General features: G+C 44.1%; 1 protein-coding gene across 2 annotated transcripts in view; it reads right to left on the bottom strand.

The window, feature by feature from the left end:
* LOC146189850 (uncharacterized) overlaps positions 1 to 17,498 on the bottom strand; it is a 387,936-nt gene that overhangs the window by 31,314 nt on the left and 339,124 nt on the right. The window lies entirely within an intron of this gene.

The following is a 17,498-nucleotide window of genomic DNA, read 5'->3' on the forward strand; positions in this document are numbered from 1 at the left end:
TGATGAAGTCTTGGCTCGCAGTTATACTAAGTTTGTGTTAAGAACGATCAGAAAGAGCTTCAGTTTAGTTCAGGCGTTCAGTCGTGTCCGACTCTTCGTGACCCTATGGACCATGTGACGCCACGCTTTCCGGTCTCTCACTATCTTCTTAACATCACATAGCATCATCTGCAGTGCCTCGAGGATGCCATCTAACCAACGCGTTCGCTGCCTACCCCTTCTCCGGTGACCCTCAACCTTTCCCAACATCAAATCTTTCTCCAGCGACTCCTCTCTTCTCATCAGATGACCAAAGTAGCTGAGCTTTAACTTTAGAATTTGACCCTCCAATGAGCAGTCAGGGTTTATAGTCGACAGTATCGACTGATTTGATCTTCTGGCAGTCCAAGGAACTCTTAAAAGTCTTCGCCAGCACCACAATTCAAACGCGTCAATTCTTCGGCGGTCAGCCTTTTTCACAGTCCAACTCTCGCATCCATACATCACAACTGGAAAGACCATAGCACGGGTTATACGGATCTTGGTTGGCAGACTAATGTCTCTGCTCTTTACTAGGCGGTCAAGGCTAACCATTGCTCTCTTTCCCAGAAGCAGGCGTCTCCTAATTTCATGGCTGCAGTCTCCTTCCGAGGTAATCTTGGCGCCCAAGAACAGAAAATTTGTCACAGTTTCCACTTCTTGTCCATTAATGCTCCAGGACTTGATAGGGCAAGACGCCATGATCTTCGTCTTTTTAATGTTCAGTTTAAGCCCAAACTTCTCACTCTCTTCTTGTACGCGCATTAGAAGTCTCTTGAGTTCCACTTCACTTTCTGCCATTAAAGTGGTATCATCCGCATATCTAAGGTTGTTGATACGTTTTCCAGCAATCTTCACTCCAGCTGAAGACTCGTCAAGACCGGCCTTCCTCATGATGCACTCTGGATATAGGTTAAATAGGAAGGGCGACAGTATGCAGCCTTGCCTCAACCCTTTCTCAATCGGAAACCAATCAGTAAGACCATGCCCAGTTCTGACTGTGGCCTCTTGCCCTTCATACAGGTTCCTGAGGAGACAAATGAGGTGAATTGGAACTCCCATCTCTTGGAGAGCTTGCCACAATCTGCTGTGATCTACGCAGTCAAACGCTTCCGCATAATCAATAAAGCAGAAGTAGATGGGTTTCTGGAACTCTCTTGCTTTTTCCATGATCCAGCGAAGGTTGGCAATTTGGTCTCTAGTTCCTCTGCCCTTGCGAAACCCAGCTTGCACGTCCGGAAGCTCCCGATCCACATACTGCTGCAGCCTACCTTGCAGGATTTTTAACATCACCTTGCTAGCATGCGAAATAAGCGCGATCGTGCGGTAGTTGGAACAATCTTTGGCACTGCCTTTCTTTGGAATGGGGATGTAAACTGACCTCCTCCAATCCTGTGGCCACTGCAGGGTTGTCCAAATCTTCTGACATAATGCATGCAGTGTGTTAACAGCGTCGTGGTTGAGGTTTTGAAGCAACTCAGCTGGAATACCATCAATTCCGCTAGCTTTGTTCTTAGCAAGGCTGGCTAAGGCCCATTCAACTTCACTCTTCAGGATGCCCGGCTCGAGATCAGTAATCACAACCGTCTTATGTTGGGTTTGCACATCCGGGTCCTTCTTGTACAGTTCTTCTGTGTATTCCTGCCACCTCTTCTTTATCTCTGAGGATTCAGTGAGGTCCTTGCCTCGTTTGTCCTTTATCACGCCCAGAGCACAGAAGCTTCCTTTGATATCTTTGATTGTCTTATACAGAGCTCTTGTGTTCCTTAATTGGCTGTTGTCCTCAACTGCTTGGCACTGTATGTTCAGGAAGGCATTCTTATCTCTCCTTGCTATTTTCTGAAAATCCGCATTGAGAACCTTGTATCTTTCTCTTTCCCCCATACCTTTTGCCATCCTCCTTTCCTCAGCTATTTGCAAAGCCTCTTCAGATAACCAGTTTGCTTTTTTGCATTTCTTTTGCTTTGGAACTACCTTAGTAGCAACTTCTTGTATTATATCACGAACATCAGTCCACATCTCTTCGGGCTCTTTGTCTTCTAGATCTAATTCTTGAAATCGATTGCTCACTTCCACAGCATATTCTAATGGAATCTGATCCAGATCATACCTGAAAGGCGTTCTAGTTTTCTGCGTTTTCCTCAATCGAAGCTTAATTTTGGCAACAAGAAGCTGATGATCGGTGCCACAATCGGCCCCAGGCCTTGTTTTTACTGCTTGTATAGCGATTCTCCATCTCTGCCGGCAAATAATATAATCGATCTGATTCCTGTACAGACCGCCCGGTGAAATCCATGTGTACAGGCGCCTCTTGTGCTGTTGAAAATGAGTATTCGCTATGGTCAGGTTGTTTTCTTGACAGAACTCTACTAGCCCCTGCCCAGCTTCATTTGGCTCACCAAGACCGAACTTGCCTGTAATTCCGGATATTTCTTCACTCCCGACCTTAGCATTCCAGTCTCCTATGAGAAAAACGACGTCTGATGATGGGGTGCGGTCTAAAAGGCATTGTAGGTCCGCATAAAATATCTCAACGTCAGCTTCTTCAGCAGCAGTGGTCGGTGCATAGACTTGGATAACTGTTATGTTGAAAGGGTGACCTTGGATCCGAAGTGAAATCATTCGGTCGTTTTTGGGGTTGTACCCTAGCACTGCTTTGCCCATTCTTCTGTTTACTATGAGAGCGACTCCATTCCTTCTCTTGGATTCGTGCCCACAATAAAAGACATAATGGTCGCCGGAGTTAAATTCTCCCATTCCGGTCCACTTGAGCTCGCTGATACCCAAGATATCAATGTTCAATCTGTCCATTTCTCGCTTGACGATATCCAGTTTACCTTGCGTCATAGATCTTACATTCCATGTTGCTATGTGATATATCTCCTTGCAACATCGGACTTTCCGGTCGCTTCCCGACACATAAACAACTGAGCGTCCTTTTGGCTTTAGCCCAGCCGCTTCATTCGTCCTGGAGCTACTAGGAATCGCCCTTTGTTCATCCCCAGTAACATGTGGGACGCCTTCCAACCTGGGGGGCTCATCGTCCGGCGCCATATCTACAATGGTATTGTGACTGGCCATAGGGTTTTCTTGGCAGGAAATACTGGAGTGGGTTGCCATTACCTTCTCCAGTGAATCACATTTTGTCAGAACTGTCTGCCGTGACCTGTCTATCTTGGGTGGCCCTACACAGCAGAGCTCACGACTTCATCGAGTTTCGCAAGCCCCTCCGCCACGACAAGGCAGTGATCCATGAAAGAGCTATTCAGTGCTAATTCGATGTAGAAAACAAAAATTCGTGCGATAAATGCTGACAAGAGATAGGCGTCCCCATTAGCCTTTTACCGTGGGACTCTGTTTTGTATTTTCAGTAAGGAGTGCTCTGCCTTTGATACAATAAAGCGAAAACAGACCGGGAAGTCAACGGCTTGAACGAGGGCACAGCCTAACTGCCCACTGTAAAAGGCATAGATGGATCCGGTAGTTTAGAGTTTTTTAATCACACGGGTTAGGACACCCTGACTCAAATACCGGACATGACCCGATTCCAATTTGGGGAAGACAGCAGTTGGGGGAGCAACGTCTGGCGAGGTCGTTAATTATCCGTGACACACTGCTAGCGCTTTTTTTTTTTTTTTAACAGTACGAGGCGCGACAGTCAACTAAACTACCGAGTTAGGAGCGAATCATAGTGAGAGCTTTTGATTCATGGGCCCAGTCAGAAGTTTCGATGTTGGCAATGATAAAATAGATAAAGGTCTACATTCATGCTTCGAGCTGCGCAAAACGGCCTACTGAAACCCGGGCATCTGTTGTCTGACCTAATATATCACCGACTCTGTATTCACGTTTTCTAAAGATGATGTAGCGGCTTGGACGACGCAATATGCAGATTCGACCTTTGATGACGCCGCCAACAAACCCTATTGCCGGCTATTGCCAACGAAACCACGGGACAGAATTTGAAAAGAGACGCGCATTGAACTAGCGCAAGCTTCCATGAGGAATAGCCTACATAGATGGACACTACTTGCGATGAACAAGTGTTTGTTTTCTTGTTCGTGTTGCTGTCTTTATGCTCACAACGGCCTTTCACTACGCGCAAGCTTTGCATGAAAACATCCACAGCAGGACCTCTCATTAATCAGGAGCCTCCAAGAAAAGCCACTCGTGACTTTTCTCTTTTATTTTTCAAAGACAGCTGCCCTGCACTTCGCCTCGCGGATTTTTAGTTAATGAGAGCAATCCCCGCTGGTTCCACGTTAGTATTATTCTTCGGCCACTGTAGATAAGCTTCTTAGTCTACACTGGAAGTGCTCATCAATGTTCGCGTAGGGGTCGCTGAGCAATGATTATGCTGGATGCGGGATCCCTTTGTATATAAGTTGGGACACTGAAAACCGTCTCGTTCCTGTGACTCTCAGTTCGCGGCAAGTTTCACGTCATTTGTCGGTTTACGCTCTTTCGCACTGAGGAATGATACTGTCGCCGATGTTTACTGAGAAGTGATACTGTCGCAGATGTTTACTTGTTAATGCGGTTTCAGAAATAAACGTGAAAAATAAAGGAATCTGTACTGAGATTGAGGAGGCAACAGCAGCATTAAACGTTGTCTTTAGTGATTCTCATGCTGTGTCTGTCCTCATCATATTTGTACGGTAATGCTTTTGTATGTATTGCACTTTCAGTCTGTTCCATAGATTCATTATATTTATCTTCTTGGTGCTTATCTGAAGTCGGCTTCTCTCGTCCCTCTGACCACTTGAACAATACAAAAAAAAAAAAAAATCGATCGAATGAATGCCCAGGTTTTACGTTTTTTATTTATTCGCACACATCAAGGGCCTCAGAAGCAAGGCAATACACGAGGCTCCGGGTGCATAGTAATATTCTCGAAACATGATATGCAAAAAAATAACACTATAAAATGTAAGAAAAGGCACTGCTATTGGCTAAAGAAAACCGTCGCGCGCTTTATATAATTAACAAAAATATTAAAAATCTATCTGCAGCCAAGATGCAAATGTGTAAAAAAAAAAAAGTTTTAAAACGTCACGTTTCAGATCCACGGAACCATGGAAGAATGCAAATATTATCCTCATTCATAAGAAAGGGGACTCTAAGGACCTTAAAAATTACAGACCAATCAGCTTACTGCCTGTTACGTATAAGGTATTTACTAAGGTAATCACTAATAGAATCAGGACAACCTTAGACTGCAATCAAGCCAAGGATCAAGCAGGTTATCGGAAACGGTACTCTACTGTCGATCATATCCATACCATCAATCAGGTGATATAAAAATGTTCAGATCGTTATACTAAGCAAAAGTATTAATCAAGCAGCAAATTTGACTTTGTTAAAGCTACCTAATGCGCATGCGCGAAACATTTCCTATCGGGTAGCACATCGGTTAATATAAAAAAACAGTGTATAATGGAATAATTAGGCGAACAAATAGGTACACAGTGCATTACGATGGCTAAAAAAATGAGTGTTAGCAACATTACATGGCTGTCAGTTTTTCTCTGAATCGTTTCAAGGTTGTGATACCAACACTGTACGGAATCAGGGTAGAACGAGAGAGAGATGATGGATACACCGAATGAAAGAGGCACTGAGCAAAGGTTGAAGGGAAGCCTCAGTCCATAAGACGAGTAAGCGTTTCAACAAAGGGAAGAAGACAGATACTTAGGCTTGTCTTGCGAAAAGAGATTCACCCCCAAACCTTGTTCAGTGCACTTAAGGTGGCGGTCCCACTCCAGCGGTGAAGAGACGACCTTTTTGGTGATATTCATACACCTACTGCGCCTCACTCGTTTAGTTTATAAATGTGACTTTAATATATTTGTAAAGTTTATTTTCTCTCCTTTCTAGTGGTGCATTTGGTTTATAAATAGCTGCAACGATGTTTAAGCTGTAAAGGAAAACACAAAGGTAAGAAACGGCTTTTCAGCTCTACTTGTCTCAGGAAAAACAAAATTGTGCAAAATCTTTTGCACTTAGAAAAAAACCGTTCGAGATTTTTTGAGATTAGATGTTAATGAACAAAGTTAAGCATTTTTATTACTGTGTATCGCATAGTTTATTAGCCACGTGCCTGTGAAAAGTGTATAAAACAGGTAATTATACATACAATAACTTTCAAGATATGCATTCTGCTGCGGAGATTTTTTGCACAGTTGGAGGTCGTACATAGTTCGCTTTTTCCTGAAAATATCATCTGTCTGCTTCATTTAGTGTAAAAGTTATTTGTGATCAAACTTAGCGTTTTTTGTAAAATGGCTAAAAGTAAATGCTAAACTGTTCAAGTAATAAGCTTTTATCTGTGCTGAAATTTCGCGTGGAAAAACTTTACACCTCGCTATCAGAGGATAAGCATCGGTTTTGTTCTACGACTCTCGAGGAATGTGCACGGTCAGGTTAATTTCAGCTAGTTTTTTCGTGGTTCACTTGAAGCGCGCGAGCTCTTCATGAAACATTTTAAGCATGATTGAAATGCTCCATGGCATGTTTGTTTTTGGCGAATATAACTTAAAGGTTCGGGCTTTCGTTCCTTTATTCAACCGGTAACAATTATAAACTACAAAGTGTACAAAAAGCAAATAATAGTGGAATAACAGAGCCACGTGTAATAAATGTAGTAGGTAGCGCCATCTATGAAATTTCATGTGCACTAAAATGTCGCAGTTCAGAAAAATTACGAAGATGGCGCCACAAACACCCTGAATCGAGGGGTATTTACGAGAGGGTATTGCGCTTCTACAACGCTTTCCCTCTGCCCTTTCCTTTCCATCGGGTGAGAGAGGTAAACAATGGCGAGGCGGGTCGAGTGGTCGGGTCGAACTAAGGTGCAGGTGCCTCGCGCACTCAGGTGCTTCGCGCATGCGCAGTAGCGCTACTTGAAAATGGTCCCTTGACAAATGTACACTTGCTTGCTTTGAGATTTATTTATCGCCTCGAATTAGGTGTGTCATACTGTTTGTGTGCCGAAACGTTGCCAGCTAAGGCTCTCACGCTACTTACTTACTCTACTTACTCAGCAAGATATAATCGTGCCGGAGACATTGAAATTTTTTTTCTGGTTTTGTTTTGTAGTCTTGTAGCGCCCCTCGCGCCGCGCTTTTATCACCAACAACGGCACGGCGCTGGACGAAGAAGAATTTGGCACTAAGCGTCTAAGTGCAAGCAGCGAAAAAAAAAAAAAAAAAAAAACAGTTCGAACTCGAACGCTGTCGGAGCTGGTTATTCCTCGTTTTAGCTCCGCCACAAAGCTATCTTCAGATGTTCGCGGTGTTAGCATATATTGTGAGGGTGTGGAATTTAGACTTTTTTTTTTTTTTTTCAGTGGCAAGAAGAAAAAATATCTTCCCCTTTTTACGATAAAATGAACGGAACTATAACACTGCATAAATTAATGTAATATAATTTCAAAGAATATAATTTCAAAGAGCGTCTCCCTAGGAGAAATTGCACGAATACTTGTACCCTCTGCCACTTTACTGGTACAGATAAAATGTTTCGACAGTCTGTCAAGTACAACTTGAAAACCTGAACATGCACAAACACGCCTCTTCAACCTTCCCACTGAAGCCCTATATAGCGCAAGCAGTGCAGGCTCCAAAGAAAAGGAGAAAAAATGATATAGTGGGCGGCCCAAGCTAATCACCAGCGTTTCAGTCATGTTTTTTTTTTTTCCGAATGTTGTGTTCCGGTGATGATTGTAAAGATAACGTGCCGGAGTAGCTGCCGGGGATGTTTTCGGTGAATGGGCAAGTAGAAAACAGCCATGTGAATCTTCTCCAATACAAAAATGTGATGTTGAATCGGGTTTTGCCACTGCATTTCCGTCATTCGCCTCACTAAATGTTAAAAAAAAAAAAAAAAATGATGAGGCTCAACCTGCTGAACCGAATGTCGAGCTTTAGCTCAAATGAGAGAAACTACTGTAATCAAGAGTTCGACGAAATGCAGTCTGATCAGGTGGTGGCATAAAAAAATATAAAGGGTCATTGACCAAGTCAAAGTTTCATGAAAACGTACTATCGTTTCGACAGCCCTACAGCTTCGTTGTTCACAATGGAAAAACCAGACAAAAAGCATTCGTTTATATCTTCAAATACTTTGACTTGATCAGTGGCCCTATATATATATTGCATTTGCATTGCATTTGCTTTGAATTTATTGATCTTTATTCCAATAATCAACACACGACAACATTTCCGTAAATGTAAACAGTATGAATAACAAAAATAAGTTTGCCTCGCACTCTGAGACTGTTCGCTCCTTTAAAATGCTATATATATATATATATATATATATATTGCAGGAATTACTTCGAAAACACCAAGCCTCCTTTGATGTCACTTCTCCGACCTTGGGCCGAACGTCTTCTGCACAGCACCGCATTATTACAGAAGGTACTTCTATTGTTAGCCGCCGCCCTTATCGTGTTTCCTTATCAGAACGTAAAATCATAGAAGATAATGTGAATGATATGCTCCGACGAGACATTATTCGGCCATCAGCTAGCCCCTGGTCATCTCCGGTCGTCTTGGTCAAAAAAAAGGATGGCTCCGTGCGTTTTTGCGTTGATTACCGCGCACTTAACAAAGTCACTCGCAAAGACGTTTACCCTATGCCACGAATTGACGACTCCCTCGACTGTCTTCAGGGCGCCGAATATTTCTCCACTTTGGATTTGCGTTCCGGTTACTGGCAGATACCGATGCACGAAGCCGACAAAGAAAAAACCGCATTCGCTACTCCCGATGGGCTTTACGAATTCAATGTCATGCCTTTTGGACTTTGTAATGCCCCCGCTACGTTTGAGCGCATGATTGACACTGTTCTTAGAGGACTTAAGTGGAAAACATGCTTGTGCTACCTGGACGACATAGTTATCTTCTCTGCGACTTTTTCTGATCATTTATGCCGCCTTGATCAAGTATTAACGTGCCTAGCATCCGCCGGTCTCCAGCTGAACACAAAAAAGTGTAATTTCGCCAAGAAAGAAATCAAGATCCTGGGCCACCTCGTCAGCCGCGATGGCATTCGACCCGACCCTGACAAGCTTGCTGCAGTTTTGAACTTTGCACGCCCTCAACGGACTAAGGAACTACGCAGTTTCCTTGGCCTGTCTTCGTACTTTCGCCGTTTCATTCGCAATTTCGCTACCATTGCTGCACCGCTCCACCGCCTCCTTACCGACAGTACTACTTTCAATTGGTCCGAAGAATGCGAAAAAGCTTTCCAAACCCTAAAGAATGCCCTCACTTCGGACCCTGTTCTCGCTCACTTCGACGACACTGCTGCTACCATTCTCCACACCGATGCCAGCGGCCTCGGTATCGGCGCCGTACTTCTGCAACGTGACACCGCTTCTCGGGAAAAAGTAATTGCGTTTGCCAGTCGAACTCTAACACCAGCGGAACGCAACTACACTATCACAGAGCAAGAGTGCCTCGCCGTCGTTTGGGCAGTTCAGAAATTCCGCCCCTACCTCTACGGCCGCCATTTCACGATCGTTACCGATCACCACGCTCTGTGCTGGTTATCAACCCTCAAAAATTTGACTGGACGCCTTGGCCGTTGGATTCTGCGTTTGCAGGAATACCACTTCGATGTCATATTCAAATCAGGTCGCAAACATCGAGATGCCGATGCTCTTTCCCGCTGCCCGCTCCCAGAATCACCACCTAGTGCTTCTTCGCGCCTTCCTGCGTGCACCCTCGGCGTCGCAATGTCGTCCAGAGCTCCAAACATCCCCTGTGCTACTCCTGCCGCTGCTCCAGATCGGTACGCCATTATTTCACACCAGCAAGCCGATCCCTACTGTCTTTCCCTAATCAACCTTCTCACCGGTGCTTCTCACCCTCCTACCGCTAGGATGCGCAGACAACTCCAAAATTTCAAACTTGACAACGGCGTGCTGTCCCGTTATATTTATTGCTCTGAAGGCACCCGTTGGGTCCCCGTTATTCCGAAAGCGCTTCGCACCCGTATATATATATATATATATATATATATATATATATATATATATATATATATATATATATATATATATATATATATATATATATATATATATATATATATATATATTATGAGAGAAAACACTAAATTGGTTTCCCGTTTGATGCTTTTATTTGCGCTTATTTTATTTATTTTATACGTGCATGATGTCCCGTCCTCTTCCCAGCTAATTCCGCTTCGTGAAGGGGGATATATCGTGGATTGTCCGAAGCATTACGGCGTCTACAGTAAACCGTTGATGCATTCGGCAGGGAAGCTGGTTCGGCATTCATTTTGCTATAATGCTACACCTGCTATAGCATCGCCCGCTACCGCGCTTTGCCGCTGTGGCCGGGGGCGTGGAGCGTTCGGTCTAGTTTGCCCGGGCACAGTAAAGACGGCGATGTTGCTATGGTGATGGCACTGTTTACGATTCTTAGAAAAACGCGCCACTCGCGTAAGTGAGCAACAGAGCTAACGCTCTAAAAGCCCGTCGGCAGGCAGAGCGTTTCCAAAAGAATGGGGCCTTTATCTCGAGTAAGGCAGATACCGTGTCACCCAGGCGTCCACTCACTCGTCTCAACGCCCAATTTGTTGACTTTATATTTGAACCTTGTTTTGAAGCAACTCGACTTCCTGTGCTCTGAAAGGCATCCGATCATGTTAGCAACAGTGACATAGAAGCATGTGAGAATTTCAAAGCATACAAAGAACGTGCTTTCGTTTGACAACATGAAGCGGAACCACTGTACTGCATTAGTAGGGAAAAATTCACAAATTATAGCACATGCCAAATCTGACAGAACACGATCTGATCGATGCGTCTAATCGTTTGGCATTTGCAGGAAAACATTTGGTAAGCATGGGCGCTCTTGCATGGAGTAAAAATTGGGCTCTGATTATTATGTTGAAGTGCCACATCATGAAATTATTTACTACCAACACATGAATCCGAAAGGCGGGCTCAACACTAAAGTATACTAGTTGCATACGTGTGTGTGCCCTGTGAAATGAGTACAATAAAGTAGACTCCAAGCTAATAATGAACAGTAGTCCAGCCAATATATTGGTTCAGAAAGCGCATGCATCATCACGGGAAGCTGCAGCAGGACAGGTCAGCGTCTTCCATGCATGCTACTTTTCACATCAGATTTCAGTGTCGAGTGAAATTCTGCAGGAGACAAATGTTTCTAGGAGACTGGATGTTAAATTTTTATTCTAATTGCCTGAAAATACTGTGTTCCTTTGATTGCACACACACACACACACACACACACACACACACACACACACACACACACACACACACACACACACACACACACACACACACACACACACACACACACACACACACACACACACACACACACACACACACACACACACACACACACACACACACACACACACACACACACACACACACACACACACACACACACACACACGCGCGCGCGAATAAATAAAATGAGGACTCTGTGGCGCATCCGATTGGGAGTGGGGAAGTGGCCGCCATAAGCGCCTACAAAACTGTCCCCGTTAGGTCCTTTCTTCTGGCAACATTCCTTTACAACCCCCTCTCCCCTTCCCCCATTTCCCACATAGTTTAGTGTGAATGCGCCTCCTCAATGCCGAAGAGAACATGAACACATGCCGGCCTCCTGCGCGATACATAGCCTCTTGGTGGATTTCACATCTAGTTCGAAATATCGATTCATCTCAAAAGGAAAAAATTGGCAATCATTCACTTATTTGCACATTGTAACTTACCAGCTCTAGTTTCCAAGATTGGACAAGCACGAACAAAAAAATAAACAAGGGCGACGGTTGACTGAAGTTCAGCTAATTATAGCTACATTATCATATTTGTAATCACGTTTGATAAAGCAAATTTCTGTTGACCGCAAGAGCTGGCAGCTTCCACTCCAGTCAATGAGTTTTCCGATTCCTACTATATCTTTAGAATATGGTACCCCTACCGCTTAGGGGGACAGGGTAATAGCGCGGGTGACAGTAAGAGCACAATTCTCTATTATAGTGCGCACGCTCCGCTATTACTCTGTCCCACTTACGGATAGGGTCGCCGTATTGTAAAGCTCGCTAATGATCACTCGATTGCACAGCCCAAAAGACGAGGATCAAAAGAACACAAGACAGGCGCCGAATTCAACTATTAGTTCATTGACGAAGTCTGCAGAAATAATGCATTCGCTTTTCCTTTTCACTCGTACTAAGATTGCACTGTGCAATCATGTTGACACCCTGTTTTGTGTTCACTCAAGCTAGCCTACTGCAGTCCAGTCCAACCCCCTCACGCTCGGCGGGTAGGAGCAATCGGATTCGTGGCTCTACAGCGGAAACTATACTTCGTCTCACAAGATATCTGCAGCACTGCGAAAAGCAGAGGAGCCCTTTCAATTGTGCTCCTAAGTGCCTCTCGCCAGTGCGCACTATAATAGAGAATTGTGCTCCTATGGTCACCCGCGCCAATTTGGGGGGGGGGGGGGGGGGGCGAGAGGCGCTTAGGAGCACAATTGCCTATTGTACGCGTGATCCTGGTTGGACCGGCTGGGGTGCCTCTGCCTTTCGCTGTGCTGCAAACATCTTGTGAGACGAAGTATAGGCAAGAGAGGGAAGGCTCTTGTCCCATTGTCGGGGCGCGTATCGTTCGAAGTAGTGGTGCGGTGGGGTGAAGAGGGGAGTTCAATGAGGCAGCCCATGCTGCGCAGGACGGGGACAAAAGCCCTCCCCTTCTCTGCCTGGACACTGCTGCGGAGCCACAAAAACCTTTGAAAGTCCGCGCAGCAACACAAGAAAAGCGTTCAGGCAGGGCAAGTCGAGAGGGCTGGGTGGCTGGGTACTCAATTCCTCAGTCACGGATTAGTGGCGTAGCCTGGTGGCAGAATCTGAACTACTTCCAAGATGGTGACCGTGGAACCGCCACCTTAAGCAACACTGTCCAGAAAATGTGTTGCGAAATTCGGAAGTTTCGACAAAGAATTAGTGCCAATTAAATGTTTAGGTGCACCCCACAAGGTGGAGTTGCATTTACAGCCAAGGAATAATTATTAACGAGTCTACATCACACATTAAAGGGCTCGGTCAAGATTAATGAGTAATTATTACTAATTATACCCCAACTTGGAGGATGCTCCGAAATATTGTTTCAACAAAGATTCTACTTAGAAGTGCTGATAAATTTGCCTTAGTTCTAGCATCCGGCCTTTTCAACTACGAGGCCTTTGTGGAAGCTGTACAGCTTTCTTTTGTAGCTGCATGGCTGAGCTTGGATGGACGTTAATAATTTCTTGTGACAAATAATTATAGTATGGCAATGTGTAGTTCCTCGGACGAAGATATCAAATTTGTAGATTGCTTTAACTTGACTAAGCCATATACGACCAGTGCGCGATGTAAGTGCCGGCGGATTAAGTGCAAAGTATACGTGAAGTGCTGCAGGATAGGGAACTTTACGGAGATAAACATGCCGTACGAAAGTGGTACGTTTCTCCCGTTTAGGAACACTTGTGAAGGATGCCTCAGCAGGTGCATCTGACTGCCCAGCTTCTCATGGCTCATGAATTCTCAATGAAGTAATTAAGGTACAGATATCAAATGGCTCCAATACATTCCATCTATGGACGGATGGGAATAGAGAGCACAAATCATTTAAGTGTTGGCGGATAGAAATTTAGTGTACGCTGTCAATTCTAATACTCGGCGGTACGGATCCCAAACGGAAACGATTGACTTATGGTTTTAAAGGTAATTGAATGTTACGGTGGCTAGAATCATTCAGCCAATAACTGTGGCTAAATGGACCTAAAACGCATACGACATGGAAGCAGTTTTCGTTTGATTTCTTAACACGCATTTGACATTCGGTTCTCGACAGCTGCTGAAGAGCCTTTTCTGAGATTGATGGTTTGAAAGCGCTACCTCGTAGAGAATACAGTCGTATGAACATAAAGGAACACCGTTTGTGACGCAGTACAGCAGGTGATTAATACATACGAGGCAGATCACAGGACTGTGCACTGAGCCTTAAGGGCCGTCGGGCGAGGTAGCATTATAGGAAAGGCGTCGCAGTCCTTTATGAAGACGAATCGTTTTCTGTCACTGATGAAAACGATGGGCCTAGAACAACGCACATTAATTTAGATTAAGCACGCAGGTAGTTTGATCATAAAATGTTAGCGGAGAACCTGGTCAAGTGTTTTACCGAAGTCGAAAATAATGGCATCTGTCCAGGCGTTGCGTCGAGATTACACCGCATGTCATGACCGAGCGCGGCAAGTTGCGTTCCGCGTGGTAACTATTTATGAAAGCCAGTCTGGGAGGGAAGAAGCGATCTGTTGATGACGAGGTGAATAATTACACCAGAAAGCATAGTGTGTATCATTATTTTTTGCTTAAGGCTCGTTAAATATTTTGGCCGATCACTTATTGCCGGTGATTTGGTGCCATTTTCAGAGTGGAACGAGATTCGTTATTTGAGTGTCCAGATAAAAATCGAAGAGAAATTACTGTGACACTAGCAATGTTCGGATAGGGTTGGTTATTTCCTTGCTATTTTTTGAATATCTTGCTATTTACGAATTCAAGTTAATAAAGAATCAAAGTTAAATGTCAATGATCCCAGACAACTAATTCTACGAGGGGAAGATATTGGTTATGTAACTATCGAGCTTCTGTTAAAGAAAGCTGACAGCCAACGAAATAAAAGAAAGGAGCAAGATTTGTTTGCGTTTACTTAGTACTTTTGTTGGATTAACCAATGGAGAAATTAGTAGAACAATCTATTTGTTCCCCCGCGAACGCGGAGTGAATTCCACTATTTAGAGCGTCTGCTGACTCGCAGCAACTGCGAACGGGGCAGAAAATGGGTTAATAACAGAGCTCCAGAAAGGTTAGGCTTATTTAAGAGCTTAACCGGTCAAGCAGTTTTTACTATACCTCTTGCAGCCTTTCACTTGCAGAGTCTCTTCTTTTTTTTTTAGGGCGGGGGGGGGGGGGGGGGGGGGGCAGTATTACATTTTTAATACCGCTTCATGGATTTTTCTATACAGCTCAATTAAAGGCTAATTGTAATTAGTCTCTCCTTATTTACCTGTAGCTATAATTAATTTCGTACTCATAATACCACAATTTTACCTTGCGCTCTTGTGCCCAGACCAATCTATCCTATTGGGCGCGTTAATAAAGATTAATGGCTTGTATATTGGTAGACTGATTGACTGATAGATTGATTGATTGACTGATTGATTATGTTCCTGAGTCGAACCGAGGCTGGAATGCGACTGCATCCTGTAAAAATGTCGGACCATGAAGAAAGAAGCTGTCGCAAGCAAGAACAGTGTACGCATACAAAATATCTGGGACGGTCGGAAAAACGCTTGCGCAACCGCATAAGTCACGTGATCTTGAAGTCGAAGTCTGCTGACTTAAGGAGGCGACGGAAGGACCAAAGCTGGCTTGACCTGTGAGCACGTCCTGTGCCCATCACTGTGCATGGCAGATAAATTTTTGTTTCGTATTTGTAATTATAATTGTCCTTGTCAGCTGCTTGCAATCTGAGCATAAATATTTTTCTCATACATTATGACTTTGTTACCAAGTTCACTTTTCTTGGTGCCTTGCGTCATTTTCCACTTACAGCTTATGAAACATGATGCGTGCATGGCTACATTTCATTTTCCACCGGTAATTAAAGTCCCTCTTTTCAATTGTGCGTATCAATGTTGTGAGACCTAAAAGGTCACTTGTGAAAACAAGTGACGCGCCTGATAATGTGGACAGCTAAACTAAAAAAAAAAGCATTTAACAACAAGGGCAACAATGTCAACACAACAACATCACGACAGAGCTCCAGCCCGTTCGCGCCGACATCCAACCTTGCGGCATGTTTTCAGCCCTGCATTTCGTCACGGAAAGGAAATTTACAGCTGCGATTGCTGCGTCTTTATATATATATTTTTAGGAGAGCTCGTCTCGTGCTGCCAACAGGTGAAAAGCAACGGCAGACAGAGGATTTTACGCGTGGATCCTCACAGCTATTCAACACCTGCGGCCTTGGCGGTGTGCTGACGTAATCGACCTCGACATTTCTCTTATTTTTCCCTGATATTGCGTGCAATATAGCATCCCCATTATTCAGACGTCCAGCGCTTTCTCTCGCACGACTGAAGCGAAACCACGTTCGTTATGAGTATCGCTGATTTTAAAAGCTGAATCGAAAGAGAGAATAAAATATAGGACGGCAAATAGCTTTTGCCATTTTATCGGCACCACATATCTTGAAAAACGAAAGAAAAAAGAGGAAGGAAAGCGCAAGAGACTGTTTTGTTGCATTCAGCGTCAAACGTCACGGTGCTGAGTATACCATCCCACGTTGCGCTTTATTCGGTTTCACATGCAATGTTGCTTTATAACATGCTGGGTTTAATCTCCCATGTCATTAATGTTATGCAATGAAATATTTTATTTTGAACCCATATTATCATTACACTATTATTTCGAATTCATCATCACCATCATCATCACCAGCCTGATTATACCCACTGCAGGGCGAAGGCCTCTCCCATATTTCTCCACTTAACCCGGTTCTGTGCTAGCTGCATCCATTTGACCCCTGCGAACTTCTTCATCTCATCCGCCCACCTAACTTTCTGCCGCCCCCTGCTACGCTTTCCTTCCCTTGGAATCCAGTTTATTACCCTCAGCGACCATCGGTTATCCTCTCTTCGCACTACATGTCCTGCCCATGCCCATTTCTTCTTCTTAATTTCTACTAGAATGTCGGTAACTTGAGTTATTTCTCTGACCCACTCTGCACGCTTTCTATCTCTTAATGTTACCCTACCATTTTTCGTTCCATAGCCCTCTGGGTAGTCCTCAACTTAAGTAGAACTCTCTTGGTTAGCCTCCACGTTTCAGCCCCATAGGTGAGTACAGGTAAGATGCAACTGTTGTATACTTTCCTCTTGAGCGATGCCGGTAAGCTGCTAGTCATAATCTGGGAGTGCTTGCCAAATGCGCTCCAACCCAATCTTATTCTTCTTGTTATTTCCTTTTCATGGTACGGATCTGCGGTTACTACCTGTCCTAAGTAGACATATTCGCCTACTACTTCTAGTATTTCGCTGCCTAATGTAAACTGCTGTTCCTTTCCGAGGCTGTTGAACATTACCTTAGTCTTCTGCATATTGATTTTCAAGCCTACCTCTCTACTTTTCCTGTCTAGGTCATCAATCATTATTTGCAGTTCATCCCCCGAGTTGCTTAGCAAGGCAATGTCATCAGCAAATCGCAGATTAATGAGGTATTCTCCATCTACCCTTATCCCTAACTGCTCCCATTCCAAGTCTCTGAATACTTCCTCTAAACAAGCTGTGAATAGTACTGGGGAGATTGTGTCTCCTTGCCTAACACCTTTCTTTATGGGAATTTTGTTACTTTCT

The sequence above is a fragment of the Amblyomma maculatum genome, chromosome 5 (assembly GCF_055883805.1).
Source record: "Amblyomma maculatum isolate TAMU_Amacu chromosome 5, ASM5588380v1, whole genome shotgun sequence".
Lineage (NCBI taxonomy): Eukaryota > Metazoa > Arthropoda > Arachnida > Ixodida > Ixodidae > Amblyomma > Amblyomma maculatum.